Consider the following 14,434-nt stretch of genomic DNA (forward strand, 5'->3'; position numbering starts at 1 on the left):
GAGTTTCACAGCAAAGGGTCTGAATACTTATATAAATAAGTCGAGTTTTTTTTTCATCAAATTTGCATTTTCTTTTAAATCAAAACCTTTTTTCCCTTTTGTCATTATGGGGTATTTGTGGTGTTCGGAAACCGTGGCAGAGCAGTGTGGGTTGAAGGAACAGGACCGTGTAGTTCTTCAAAGTAAATAAGGCATACTTTAAATGACTGCTGAATACCAACTATCACTTCGATCATGTATTTCCAGGTAGAGATACCTCGCTTAGTAATAGCTGCTCTCTATATCACCTCAACATCAATGCATTCTTCTCTTCTGTAGCAGGTGTAAAAGAAACACAGACCGGACAAGGAGATGCGCAATGGATTTATGGTCCTCCGTTGGCACAGAATGAGGAAGGCTCTGGCTAAATCCCGAACTGTCGCGTTGTCACTGTTGAGCGTGTTCAACAGGTGAATCAGTCTGGTAGTAGTGTAAATCCACTCAACATCGGGACACCCAAACCCCTCCTCCTCCCTCTTTGGCTCAGGAAGGTGACGTCAGTCACGTGTGTGTTGAAGCACAGCCACTTTCTCACCCCTTGAACACATACAAAAAAAAGAGAGGCATATATTTGAAATATGTATTTCAGTCAGTAACGGAGAATGTTGTCATTTATATTACACTGGGCTGAACTACTCTCCAATGTTCTTTGTAACAAGATACTTTTGAGAGCTGCAATTTAAATTTTTCGAAATACTTTTCTATACCATTTTATTTTTTTATAGCTGTTCACCATTCCGTGGCCCCCTTTTCACCCTGCATCAGTAGTCTGATGTCACTCTGGTCTTATGAGTGTCTGCTAAATGAACTAAATATAAATGTAAAAAAATGGACAATTCCAAAGCATGCTGAGTATTATTCTAACGAGCTCCGCCCCCCAAAAAAGATTGTTTCTCGAAGGGACATTTCAAAATGTACTTTTCGTAGCAGGTTAGGAGAAAATATCCCATGTTAAGCAGTATCCCATCTAGATATGACCCCCCGAAACAAGGCCAATAATAAAACCCAGTGAGCTTTGCAGTTAATTTTGGTACAGTATATGGTATAGAGTACAGTATGAGATGAGTAATGTAGGGTATGTAAACTTTATATAAAATGGCATTGTCCTCCGCATTGTTACAACATTTAAGAGGTACATGGAAATGTGGTACGAAGCTTGATTTGGTCTCTGCATGCCTCCGGAGCCCACATTCACATTATCGCATTAATTTGGCTTTAACCTTAATCCTTTTCCTAACCTCATTCTAATTCACCTAACCTGCCATGTAAACAAACCATTCGTATTGCCACACCGTATCCAAATGGAATGCAACCAACTTTCAGCAAGTAAAAAACACACATACACGGGCGCCCGGTTGAAATGAACCGACCCCCCCTCATTAGTGACCCATTGAAATGAATCGAACCGCTTCATTGGTGACCCATTGAAATGAATCGAACCCCCCTCATTGGTGACCCATTGAAATGAACCGACCCCCCCTCATTGGTGACCCATTGAAATGAATCGAACCGCTTCATTGGTGACCCGTTGACATGAATCGAACCCCCCTCATTGGTGACCCATTGAAATGAATCGAACCCCTTCATTGGTGACCCATTGAAATGAATCGAACCCCTTCATTGGTGACCCATTGAAATTCAAGCTGAAACACTATTCCCAGAGGTGCGTCTACTAAAACTAATGCAATGTTCACGTGGTTAGTCGGTATCTGGAAATGTCCTACCTGTTAACTGGTTGTAGTTCTACACATGCCGCGTTCCAACCAGTCAGCACGTCCAAAATGTTTGTTTCATAATTCTGCATGTGAATGTGGCATGACGTAGCAGCCGTAAGGCTAAAGCGTTGAATGAAATCAACATCGTCACTCGCATTCGGACTCGCTGCGTACTTCCTTGTTGTGATCAAACATGGTCATTAAAATGTGTCATAATTTGTTCTGGCTGCAATCCCCAAAACCTCCAAATGATTTTTATTTCACCTTTATTTTGACAGTGAGTCAATGCACATCAAAACACAACATACACATTAAACTAAACATTATTCACAACAATAAATGAAAAGCAAAACACAATCGTAAAAAAACCCGGACATTCTTCAGTTAAAAAAGTGAGTCTGAAATGACCTAGTGGGACACTTAAAATAAATAAAACATCAGCTAATTCAGCTGCTAGAATACATGTTACCGGTGGCCCATGAATGTGAGCTGTAGACAGTTCCGTTAATCATATTTTTTTTAAACAAAAGAGAGAAAGAACGAATTTGGGGGAGACCGTACATCTCTGCCTTTTATAGACTTTATCTACGCCAACAAAGGTGGAGAAACCGTAGACCTACATAATAACTCCCTTTGTGTTACGAGTACTCACTCCTGGACCTGTACAGACCATAGAACTACATAATAACCCATAATAATGCACTGATGAATTGAGGCTCGTTCTGAGGGGGGGAAAAGGGGATGCAACTCATTGAGGAAGGTGTTCTTAATGTTTTGTACACTCAGTGTAGGCTATAGACAATGTTCTACAAGTTCAGTCATTCCTTTCAACCATGATATATTGTGCCCTTACAGGTATCAATTAGAATGGACCTTTCATCCTTGGGACTGACACATTTTATACTGTTATGTCTTCTCTCTCTCTCTCTAGTGAATATTCTTCATGTGTGATTTAAGGGAACTGATCTGACTAAAGCATTTGTTACAATCATTGCAGCGAAATGGTTTCTCTCCAGTGTGAACACGCGTGTGGCGTGTCAGATCGCCCGACGTTATAAAGCCCTTTTCACACACAGGGCACTTATATGGTCTCTCACCTGTGTGACTTTTCATATGTTGTGTCAGACCTCCCTTCCAAGTGAATTGTTTGCTACAAACGTTACATAGATATGGTTTCACACCGGTGTGAATTCGCTGGTGGCATTTCAGAAGACTTGATGTTGTACAGCATATTCCACATACGGGACACTTAAAAGGTTTCTCCCCTGTGTGAGACATCATATGACGAGACAGGCTTCTGCTATAAACAAACCTTTTGCTGCAGACGTGGCACTGATGTGATTTCTCCCCTGTGTGATTCTTCATGTGTTCTATTAGGGTTCCCTTCCAAGTGAAGCTTTTGCTACAAACCGTGCACAGAAAAGGTTTCTCTCCTGTGTGAATTCTCTGATGGATTTTTAGCGAAGAGGCCCACCTGAAGCCTTTTCCACATACAGGACATTTATGCACCTCTCTCTCTCTGTGAGTCTTCATATGCACCCTTAGGTAACTCATAGTTCTGAAACTTTTGCCACAGTCGCTGCAGAGATACGACGTTTCCTCGGATTGCTTTTCTTTTGCAGTTTTTCCACAGTGATTCTGCTGGTGACGTTTTAGAACACTTGAAGATGTAAAACTTTTCCCACATGCCGGACACTTAAATGATTTCTCCCCTGTGTGAGTCCTCATGTGTTCCGTCAGGTGTCCACTCAGAGTGAAGCTTTTGCTGCAAACGTTGCACTGATGTTGTTTCTCTCCGGTGTGGATTCGCTGGTGGAGTTTGAAATAAGCCAATGACGTGAAGCCTTTTCCACATACAGGACATTTATGCAGCTCTCTCTCTCTGTGCGTTTTCATATGCACTCTCAGGTAACTGATGGTTCGGAAGCTTTTGCCACAGTCGCTGCAGAGATACGACTCCCTCTCGGATTGTTTCTCTTCTGGTTTCCCTCCGCAGTGGTCCAGCTGGTCGCGTTTTAGAACACTTGATGATGCGAGGCCTTTTTCAAATACAAGGCGCTTAGATGATTTCACCCCTGTGTGCGTATTCAGGTGTTCCGTCAAGCTTCCCTTCCACATGACGCTTTTGCCAAAAACTTCATGATGACAAGGGTCCTCTTCGATTTCACAGTGTTTTTTTAGAGCAGACAATGATATAAAGCATTTTTCACATACAGAGCACTTATAAAGTTTCTCCCCTGTGTGAGTCATCATATGCCTGACCAGATGCCCCTTGCGGTAGAAGCATTTGTGGCATTCTTTGCACTTGTGCGATTTCTCCCCTGTGTGATATATCTGGTGTATTTTTAAAAGACTTGCACTTGCGAAGCTTTTAATGCACAGGGGACACTTAAATGATTTCTCTCCTGTGTGAGTGCTCTGATGTACTTTATAATTGGGTAAGGAGTTAATAAAGTCTGTACTGCACACAGAAGACTGATTGGGTTTCTCACGATGAAGCATCTGGTGTTCCTTTAGTCTGCTTTTACGGCACACAGGACATCTGTATGTCTTTGCACCTGGGTGAGTAGTCCTCATATGCTTGTTGACGTAGCACTTGCATCTGACTGATCTGCCACCTTTTGGGCACTTAAATGATTTCTCCCCTGTGTGAATTGTCTGATGATATTTTAAAGAAGCTGTGCTATGAAAGGATTTACAGCACACAGGACATTGCTGTGATCTATCTTTCTCCCCAGTGTGAACTTTCTGGTGTAGTTGTAGAACGTTTAATGACTTAAATCTTTGACAACAAAAAGGACACCGGTGTGATTTCTCCCCTGTGTGAATTCTCCAATGTACTTTTAAAGGGCCTGGTGTCTTAAAGCATTTACTGCACACATGACACTTGCATGGTCTCCTGTTTGTGTGAGACTTTAAAGGTGCTTTCAGCTCACTGGTTGTCTTGGCCACTTGAGAGATTTGTTTTTTCTTTTCCCATGTTCTCTTTGACCTTGACGGTAGTTCTTCACCCTCGTCTTCATCAATACTTACAATGATTTCACTCAGAGCTGCAGAACAGTGTGGATTTACTGTAGAGAGGGGATGAAAGTGACTGGATAGTTGTGATGCTCTGTAGTCCTCGTCATCCAATGCTGATTGGGTCTGTTCAGTTGTGTTGGAGGGTAGAGAGTCCGTCTTGATGTCCTGGTCACAGTCACTTTCCACACAGGGAGGAATAAATATCAATTGTACAACCTCTGTGGTAGCAGACCTAAGTCTTTGAAGCTGCTCTTCCTCCTGACTGGTCCTGAGTTCCTTCTGTTCCTTTTTAATCTGTATGGGCTCTGGGTCCTCCTGCCCCGGACTGGGGCTCCACTCCTGCTCACAGTGCTGCTGCTGCTTAGGGGAAACCTCCTCTTCGGGGAGATTTAGCTGCTGGGGATCTGGAGAGAGAGGAAAGGAAATAAGTAGCTAGCACCCAAGAAACAATTACAAATATTCACATTGAAGTATATTCAGAATTCTCTGAACTAATGCAACATAACTGCAGCAGGTGATTTACGAGCCCCATATTTACAATATAACATAAGAGGAAGTTCTTAACCACCTGCTTTCAGGTCTAGAGGATTCTAACATCCCATAATTCTGAATAAGACAAAATGCCCTACCCCTGGCTATAAATGTTTAGAAAAATCTGCCTTCCTGAAGACAAACAATGTATACAAAACACTTCAGTCTGGTTTTGGACCCCATCATAGCACTGAGACTGCACTCGTTAAGGTGGTAAATGACCTTTTAATGGTGTCAGACCAAGGCTCTGCATCTGTCCTCGTGGTCCAAGACCTTTAGTGCTGCTTTTGATACCATCGATCACCACATTCTTTTGTCTACACAGACAAATTCTGGCCTGTTTTAGATCTTATCCATGGGAAAGATATCAGTTTGTCTCTGTGAATGGTTTGTCTTCTGACAAATCAACGGTAAATTTCGGTGTTCCTCAAGGTTCTGTTTTAGGACCACTATTGTTTTCACTATATATATATTTTACCTATTGGTGATGTCATTCGGGAAACATAATGTTAACTTTCACTGCTATGCGGACGACACACAGCTGTACATTTTGATGAAACATGGTGAAGCCCCAAAATTGCCCTCCCTGGAAGCCTGTTTCAGAAATAAGGAAGTGGATGGAGGCAAATGTTTTACTTTTAAAACTCAGACAAAACAGAGATGCTAGTTGTAAGTTCCAAGAAACAAAGAGGTCTTCTGTTGGATCTGACAATTCATCTTTGGTTGTTCAGTCGTCTCAAATAAAACTGAAGGACCTCGGCGTTACTCTGGACCCTGACCTCTCTTTTGACGAACATATCAAGAATATTTCAAGGACAGCTTTTTTCCCCAATCTTCGCGACACTGCAAAAATCAGAACATTTCTGTCCAAAAATTGAGAAAAATTTGTCCATCCTTTTGTCACTTCTAGATTAGACGACTGCAATGCTCTACTTTTTGGCTACCCGGATAAAGCACTAAATAAACTTCAGTTAGTGCTAAACACGGCTGCTAGAATCTTGACTAGAACTAAAAAATGTGATCATGTTACTCCAATGCTAGCCTCCCTACACTGGCTTCCTGTTAAGGCTAGGGATGATTAAGGTTTTACTGCTAACCTACAAAGCATTACATGGGGTTGCTCCTACCTATCTCTCTGATTTGGTCCTGCCGTACATATCTACACGTACGCTACGGTCACAAGACGCAGGCCTCCTTACTGTTCCTAGAATTTCTAAGAAAACAGCTGGAGGCTGGGCATTCTCCTATAGAGCTACATTTTTATGGAGTGGTCTGCCTACCCATGTGAGAGACGCAAACTCTGTCTCAACCTTTAAGTCTCATCTCTTCAGTAGGTCCTATGATTGGAGCGACGAACCGCCCTTGCTGTCTCGGCCCTTTTTACACTGGGATTCTCTGCCTTTAAGCCTATTACAGGGGCTGAGTCACTGGCTTACTGGTGCCCTTACATGCCGTCCCTAGGAGGGGTGCGTCACTTGAGTGGATTGATCTTCCTGTCCGGGTTTGGGTTTGTGCCGTGGGGGAGATCTTCGTGGGCTATACTCTGCCTTGTCTCAGGGTAGTAGGTTGATGGTTGAAGATATCCCTCTAGTGGTGTGGGGGCTGTGCTTTGGCGAAGTGGGTGGGGTTACACCCTGCCTGTTTGACCCTGTCTGGGGGTGTCGTCGGATGGGGCCACAGTGTCTCCCGACCCCTCCTGTCTCAGCCTCCAGTATTTATGCTGCAGTAGTTTATGTGTCGGGGGCTAGGGTTAGTTAGTTAGCAATAGTTTGTGTCAGTCTGTTATATCTGGTGAAATGTATGAATTTAAGTACACTCTCTCCCTCATAAATAAATAAATAATATATATATATATATATACAGAAGCTGTACATTTAGTCAAATTGCTGTTCTATTATGCATTTGCCAGACTATTTTATGTGTAAAAGTGTTTGTGTTTGTGAAGTGTGTGAAAACTACGCTTTTGTTTTCACACATTATTGCACTTTTTTATTTATATTACACCGCACCTGCTGTCTCCAACTCTGAATGATCAGCTGTGAAAAGCCAACTGACATTTACTCCTGAGGTGCTGACCTGTTGCACCCTCTACAACCACTGCGATTATTATTATTTGACCCTGACGGTCATCTATGAACATTTGAACATTTGAACATGTTCTGTTATAATCTCCACCCGGCACAGCCAGAAGAGGACTGGCCACCTCACATAGCCTGGTTCCTCTCTAGGTTTCTTCCTGGGCTTTGGCCTTTCTAGGGAGTTTTTCCTAGCCACCGTGCTTCTACATCTGCATTGCTTGCTGTTTGGGGTTTTAGGCCGTGTTTCAGTTTGGGGTTTCAGTTTGGGGTTTCAGGCTGTGGTTTCTGTACAGCACTTTGTGACATGTAAAAAAGGGCTTTATAAATACATTTGATCGATTGATTGATGATATTATAGGGTATCATTTATTTTAGAAACGGCAGTCAAGTCCCATTCTGAGGCGCTGTGAAAGCAGACATCCTGACAGAGCGAGAATTATTTTTTAAATGATTAAGAGTTGGTGGAAATAAAAGTGGAGGGCTTGTTGCCGGCAACACCTTTCATATATAAAGAACAAACCTTATCAGAATGCTGCAGTCAGTGGGGGGGGGATGTGTTGGTTTGAACCTGAAACCCCACCTCTTCAAGGAATACCTAGGATAGGATAAAGTAATCCTTCTCACCCCCCCCCCTTAAATGATTTAGATGCACTATTGTAAAGTGGCTGTTCCACTGGATGTCAGAAGGTGAATTCACCAATTTGTAAGTCGCTCTGGATAAGAACGTCTGCTAAATGACTTAAATGTAAATGTAATGTAAAAAAGGTGTATCAGAGTTCATTTCCTGCAATTCTAAAACATTTTGCCATGTGGCATATATTTATGTTGAAGTTTTACAGCTACTTTCCTGCAATTCTTCGCAGTTTTTAATATGACATCCGAGTGAGACCAACAAAAATCAATGGTGCCCCCCCCCCCGTCGATAATTCTACCATGATTACTACAAGTTTAGATAGCTGGTTACACTAACTTAATAATATGAAAATTGACATTGAAAAAGAAAAATGAAATGAAAAATTGTCCGAGTTTTAAAAGTAAATGAAATTAAAAAATAGCATTCTGGTAATAGATGCCAAATGTTAACAAAATTAGCACAAACTAATAGCGAAATCACAGATGCTGTTAGCAGAATGCTAACATGCGAAAATGAATATAAACGAATTGCAAAGACAGGAAAATCAGGCTCAAAGTTATACAAGCATAGCTAGTAGCTACTGAATGGCATTTTCAGTGAGTTTGGACATTTACAAGCAACACTGAATGAGAGAAATTGTGCAAATGAACAGTTGTGATGCAGGCTTGTCTGAAGGATGGATGGTAGAGGTTGAAGGATGGATGGTAGAGGTTGAAGGATGGATGGTAGAGGATGGATGGTAGAGGATGAAGGATGGATGGTAGAGGATGAAGGATGGATGGATGGTAGAGGATGAAGGATGGATGGATGGTAGAGGATGAAGGATGGATGGATGGTAGAGGATGAAGGATGGATGGATGGTAGAGGATGAAGGATGGATGGTAGAGGATGAAGGATGGATGTAGAGGATGAAGGATGGTAGAGGATGAAGGCTTCAATACCCTAATGGTATATCGAGAACCAGACAACAAGATGCCATGTCGAAAAACCAAGACAGCCCTGATGGAGAAAATGATTCCTCTGCAAGTAGAAAGCGCGAGCTCTCGAACACCATAACGTGGCGTTAACAACAGATTGTTGGATGTCTATGAACATTGTGTCACACATCACTGCAACGAGCCAATCACATTGATAAGAAGTGGGACATGAAGTATGTACTGAGAACATGGAGCAGAAGAACATAACAGAGAACCTAAAGCAGCATTAATACCATCGTTGCTGAGTGGGTGGGAGCCATCTGGTAGGGTTTCCACTAGTTACCACTGCCACAGTCAAAATTGCTATTTCATAAAAACAAAAATGATATTTTTGAACTTTATTTAGGCATAATGTTATCAGTATGATTAGGTTTAAAATCACATTTTAAGAAGATACATTTTAGAAATAGGCAGGCTTTGTGACTTTGTGGCTGTGGTAACTACTGGTAGTTAAGCAGGACTGCGGTATATTGAACTGCATTGCCCTCTAGTGGTCATACGCAGAACCACATCTGAATTGATATTCCCAAGGGGTACGCGCAAAGCTGTTGGGGGTACACCAAATAAAAATTAGATTTTTTTTTAATCATATGTTTATTTTAATTCACATTTTCAAACAGTCCATTTATATTTTCCAACGGGGCAATACATTTGGGTGAGTTTTTTTTCCCCCTCACCTGAGTAGCCTTGTTTCACTGCCAGAAATGTAACCATCTCGTGTTCAGCGAAATAACAACACCATGCAAAATACAGGTAGTCTAGTCAAATAATTAACATCCAATCACATTAACCCTTACTCTCTCACGGGAATTCCACTAATGTAGCTGCTGCTCATTCGGTTTGCTCGAAAATGGATAACTGGTTAAAAAAAGTAAGACCCGCGTCCATAGAGACACATACCAGCTCTACATTGTAGTTAATTGTATGTAGTTAACAACAGTAGCAGTACTACACCTGCACCTGTCGACGACACAAGTTGTTCTGCTTCCACGAGCACATCCAATGATAGCATCAGTAATACTACATTTGTTGTTAGCCCAGCTAGCATCAGTAATACTACATTTGTTGTTAGCCCAGCTAGCATCAGTAATACTACATTTGTTATTAGCCCGGCTAGCATCAGTAATACTACATGTTGTTAGCCCAGATAGCATCAGTAATACTACATTTGTTATTAGCCCAGCTAGCATCAGTAATACTACATTTGTTATTAGCCCGGCTAGCATCAGTAATACTACATGTTGTTAGCCCAGCTAGCATCAGTAATACTACATTTGTTATTAGCCCGGCTAGCATCAGTAATACTACATTTGTTATTAGCCCGGCTAGCATCAGTAATACTACATGTTGTTAGCCCAGATAGCATCAGTAATACTACATTTGTTATTAGCCCGGCTAGCATCAGTAATACTACATGTTGTTAGCCCAGATAGCATCAGTAATACTACATTTGTTATTAGCCCGACTAGCATCAGTAATACTACATTTGTTATTAGCCCGGCTAGCATCAGTAATACTACATGTTGTTAGCCCAGATAGCATCAGTAATACTACATTTGTTATTAGCCCGGCTAGCATCAGTAATACTACATTTGTTATTAGCCCGGCTAGCATGGACACTGACTGTTGTGAATCTGATGCAGCCGAAGAGCTACTGCCCCCTTCGGAAAGCACCGAACAACAGACAGGGACGTTGGACCATTGAAGAGCCGCAAATATGATGAGAACTACATTGATTGGGGGTTCAATTATATTGGGAGTAGTGCCTTTCCTCAGCCACAGTGTGTTATATGTGCTAAAGTACCATCTCACAACTCGATGAAACATTCACTCTTGCGCAGACATTTAGAAACAAAACATGCCAATTTGAAAAATAAACCACGAGAGTTTTTTGAGCGAGAATTAAAAGCAACAGATACCATTAATAAGAAGGGGCTAGAAGCGTCTTATATGGTGAGCTACCGAGTGGCTAGGACAGGCAAGCCCCATACTATTGTGGAGGACTTCCTTCTTCCTGCTGCCGAGGATATTGCTGGGATAATGCTGGGGGAAAAGGCCAAACGAAACTATACAGACAATTCCTTCATCAAATAACACTTTCACAACGCATCAGTGACATGGCAAATGTTAATTATTGCTTTGCATACAAGCCAGTGAATTATATGATTTACAGCTGGATGAGTCAACAGACATGGCGGGCCTGGCACAGCTCCTGGTATATGTCCGTTACGTTTATGGGGGGGTCAATTAAGGAAGACATAGTCTTCTGTTAACCACTGGAAACGAGGACAACACGAGAGTATATTTTTTAAGTACTGGACAGCTTTGTGACGTCAAATGGACTTTGGTGGTCAAGATGTGTTTGTGTCTGTACTGATGGTGCAAAAAGCCATGACAGGGAGACATAGTGGAGTGGTAACGCGCGTACAAGCAACCGACACCACTTGGGTAAAAAGTAAAAAGTCATACAGGAGATTTCTTGATCCTAGAAACATATTTGTTTTTCTGAAGGATTATAAAATGCTGGAATGGCTACTGTGCTTTAAGTTCTGGGATAATATACACTGCCAAAGAGGATACTGCAGGATATCGCCGAACAGTACTATCGCTTATTAAATCAAACTCTTGCTGCCAAGGGAAAGTCTGACAGCTTGAAAGACGTTTTGGACACGACGGTGAAAATGGTGAACTTTGTTAAAGCAAGGTCCCTGAACTCTCGTGTATTTTCTGCATTATGTAATGATATGGGAAGCGACCATGTAATGTTTTACAACATGTTGTTTTTTTTTAAATTGAGAGACGAGTTTAAAGTTCTTTACTGACCATAATTTTTCACTTGTCTGATCGCTCGCTCAATGACGAGTTTCACACACGACTGGCCTGTCTGGGTGATGTTTTCTCTCGCCTGAACGATCTGAATCCAGGCTGGAGGCTATGACTAACAAGTTGGAGCTCTTCTATGTCTGCATTAACAAGCTTACGGACAATGTCAAATGTGATAAAGCGAAGCATCCGAGTGAGCTGGGTGCGCAATTACGCAGGAACTCCCAAAACAGACAACTTCTTAACTAACAACTGGATTTGTTACCTCTTTCATGCCCTGCCTCCAGTCCACTTACTGATATCTGAACAAGAGAGCCCCATCGAAATTGCAACAAGCAGCTCTGTGAAAATAGACTTTAATCAGAAGCCACTGCTAGATTTCTGGATCAGGCTGCGCTCAGAGTATCCTGCCTTGGCAAATTGCACTGTTAAAACCTCTCTGGGATATGTGGGACGGTAGCGTCCCACTTGGCCAAATGCCAGAGGAAATGCAGAGCGCCAAATTCAAATCAATTCCTATAAAAATCTAACTTTCATGAAATCACACATGTAAAATACCAAATTAAAGCTACACGTGTTGTGAATCTAGCCAACATGTCAGATTTCTTAAAGGCTCTTCGGCGAAAGCAAACAATGCTATTATCTGAGGATAGCACCTCCATAAACAAGAGAACATTTCAATCCTACAGCTGCGACAAAACGCAGAAATAAACCTTTGACGAGCTTCTTCTGTTGGCACTCCAATATGTCCCATAAACATCACAAATGGTCCTTTTGTCCGATTTAATTCCGCCCATATATACCCAAAATGTACATTTATTTGGCGCTTTTGATCCAGAAAAACACCGGTTCCAACGAGTGACTACAAAATATCTCAAAAGTTACCTGTGAACTTTGCCAAAATATTTGAAACTAGTTTTGTAATACAACTTCAGGTATTTTTAAAAGTAAATAATAAATGAAGTTGAAGATGGGATGATCTGTGTTCAATACAGGAATAAATCAAACTGAAGCATGATTTCTGGTCATGCGCCTCTATCAAACAGTACACATGAAGTGACCCTCGTTCAAGATGGCCGTACTTCATTACACAAAGGAATAACCTCAAGCAATTTCTAAAGACTGGTGACATCTAGAGGAACGGCAAGCAAGTCCCTTAGAAATCTGGATCCCCAATGAAAACTTATTAAAAAGAGGGTGTCTTCAAAAAAAAGATTCTGAATGGTTTGTCCTCTGGGGTTCGCCTGCTACATAAGTTCTGTTATACTCACAGACATGATTCAAGCAGTTTTAGAAACTTCAGTTTTTTCTATCAAAATATACTAATAATGTGCATATCTGATCTTCTGGGGATGAGTAGCAGGCAGTTGAATTTGGGCATGCTTTTCATCCAAAATTCCAAATGCTGCCCCCTATCCTAGAGAAGTTAAGACACTGATGCCCTTTGCAACCACATACCTTTGTGAGAGTGGATTCTCGGCCCTCACTAGCATGACAACTAAATACAGGCACAGACTATGTGGAAAATTATTTAAGACTGAGACTCTCTCCAATACAATCCAACATTGCAGAGTTATGTGCATCCTTTCAAACACACCCTTCTCATTTCTCTGTTGTGAGTTATTCACAATTGTTGATGAACAAATAAGGTTTTATATGTAAGATGGCTAAATAAAGAGCAAAATGATTGATTATTATTATTTGTGCCCTGGTCCTATAAGAGCTCTTTGTTACTTTCCATGAGCCGGGTTGTGACAAACTCACACTCATTCTTATGTTTCATAAATGTATTGTATTTATTTTTTTTATTTTTAATTTTACCTTTATTTAACTAGGCAAGTCAGTTAAGAACAAATTCTTATTTTCAATGACGGCCTAGGAACAGTGGGTTAACTGCCTGTTCAGGGGCAGAACGACAGATTGTCAGCTCAGGGGTTTTGAACTTGCAACCGGTTACTAGTCCAACGCTCTAACCACTAGGCTACCCTGCTGTATAGTATGTCTGTGGCAGGCTTACAATGAAGGCAAATAACATTTGAGAGCACTCTAACCCTGGTGCTAGAGGGGGAACGCAGCTGGAGGTTGAATGTTTGAAGGGGTATGGGACTATAAAAAGTTTGGTAGCCACTGCACAAATAATCCATCCTTGTCTCACAAATACAACTCTAATGCAGATTCAGTGGATTGAGACACGTCCAATGGTTCTGTTCAAGTACACCAGTGGTCACTGATCGCACGACCGCGATCGACTGGTCGATCACCAAAGCATTGGGGCGGCAGGGTAGCCTAGTGGTTAGAGCGTTGGCCTAGTAACCGGAAGGTTGCAAGTTCAAATCCCCGAGCTGACAAGGTACAAATCTGTCATTCTGCCCCTGAACAGGCAGTTAACCCACTGTTCCTAGGCTGTCATTGAAAATAAGAATTTGTTCTTTAACTGACTTGCCTGATTAAATAAAGGTTAAATGAATAGAAAAATCCTAGTTGATCACCAAACATTTCTGTAACGATAAAGCCTTGTGTACCTATTTTGTTATTTGTTTTCACGCTGTTGGCAGTAGATTGAGCTGAGTAGATTGAGCTTCCGTATTCAGCACTGTCAACACTTTGTTCGACACT

Source organism: Oncorhynchus masou, chromosome 12 (assembly GCF_036934945.1).
Source record: "Oncorhynchus masou masou isolate Uvic2021 chromosome 12, UVic_Omas_1.1, whole genome shotgun sequence".
Lineage (NCBI taxonomy): Eukaryota > Metazoa > Chordata > Actinopteri > Salmoniformes > Salmonidae > Oncorhynchus > Oncorhynchus masou.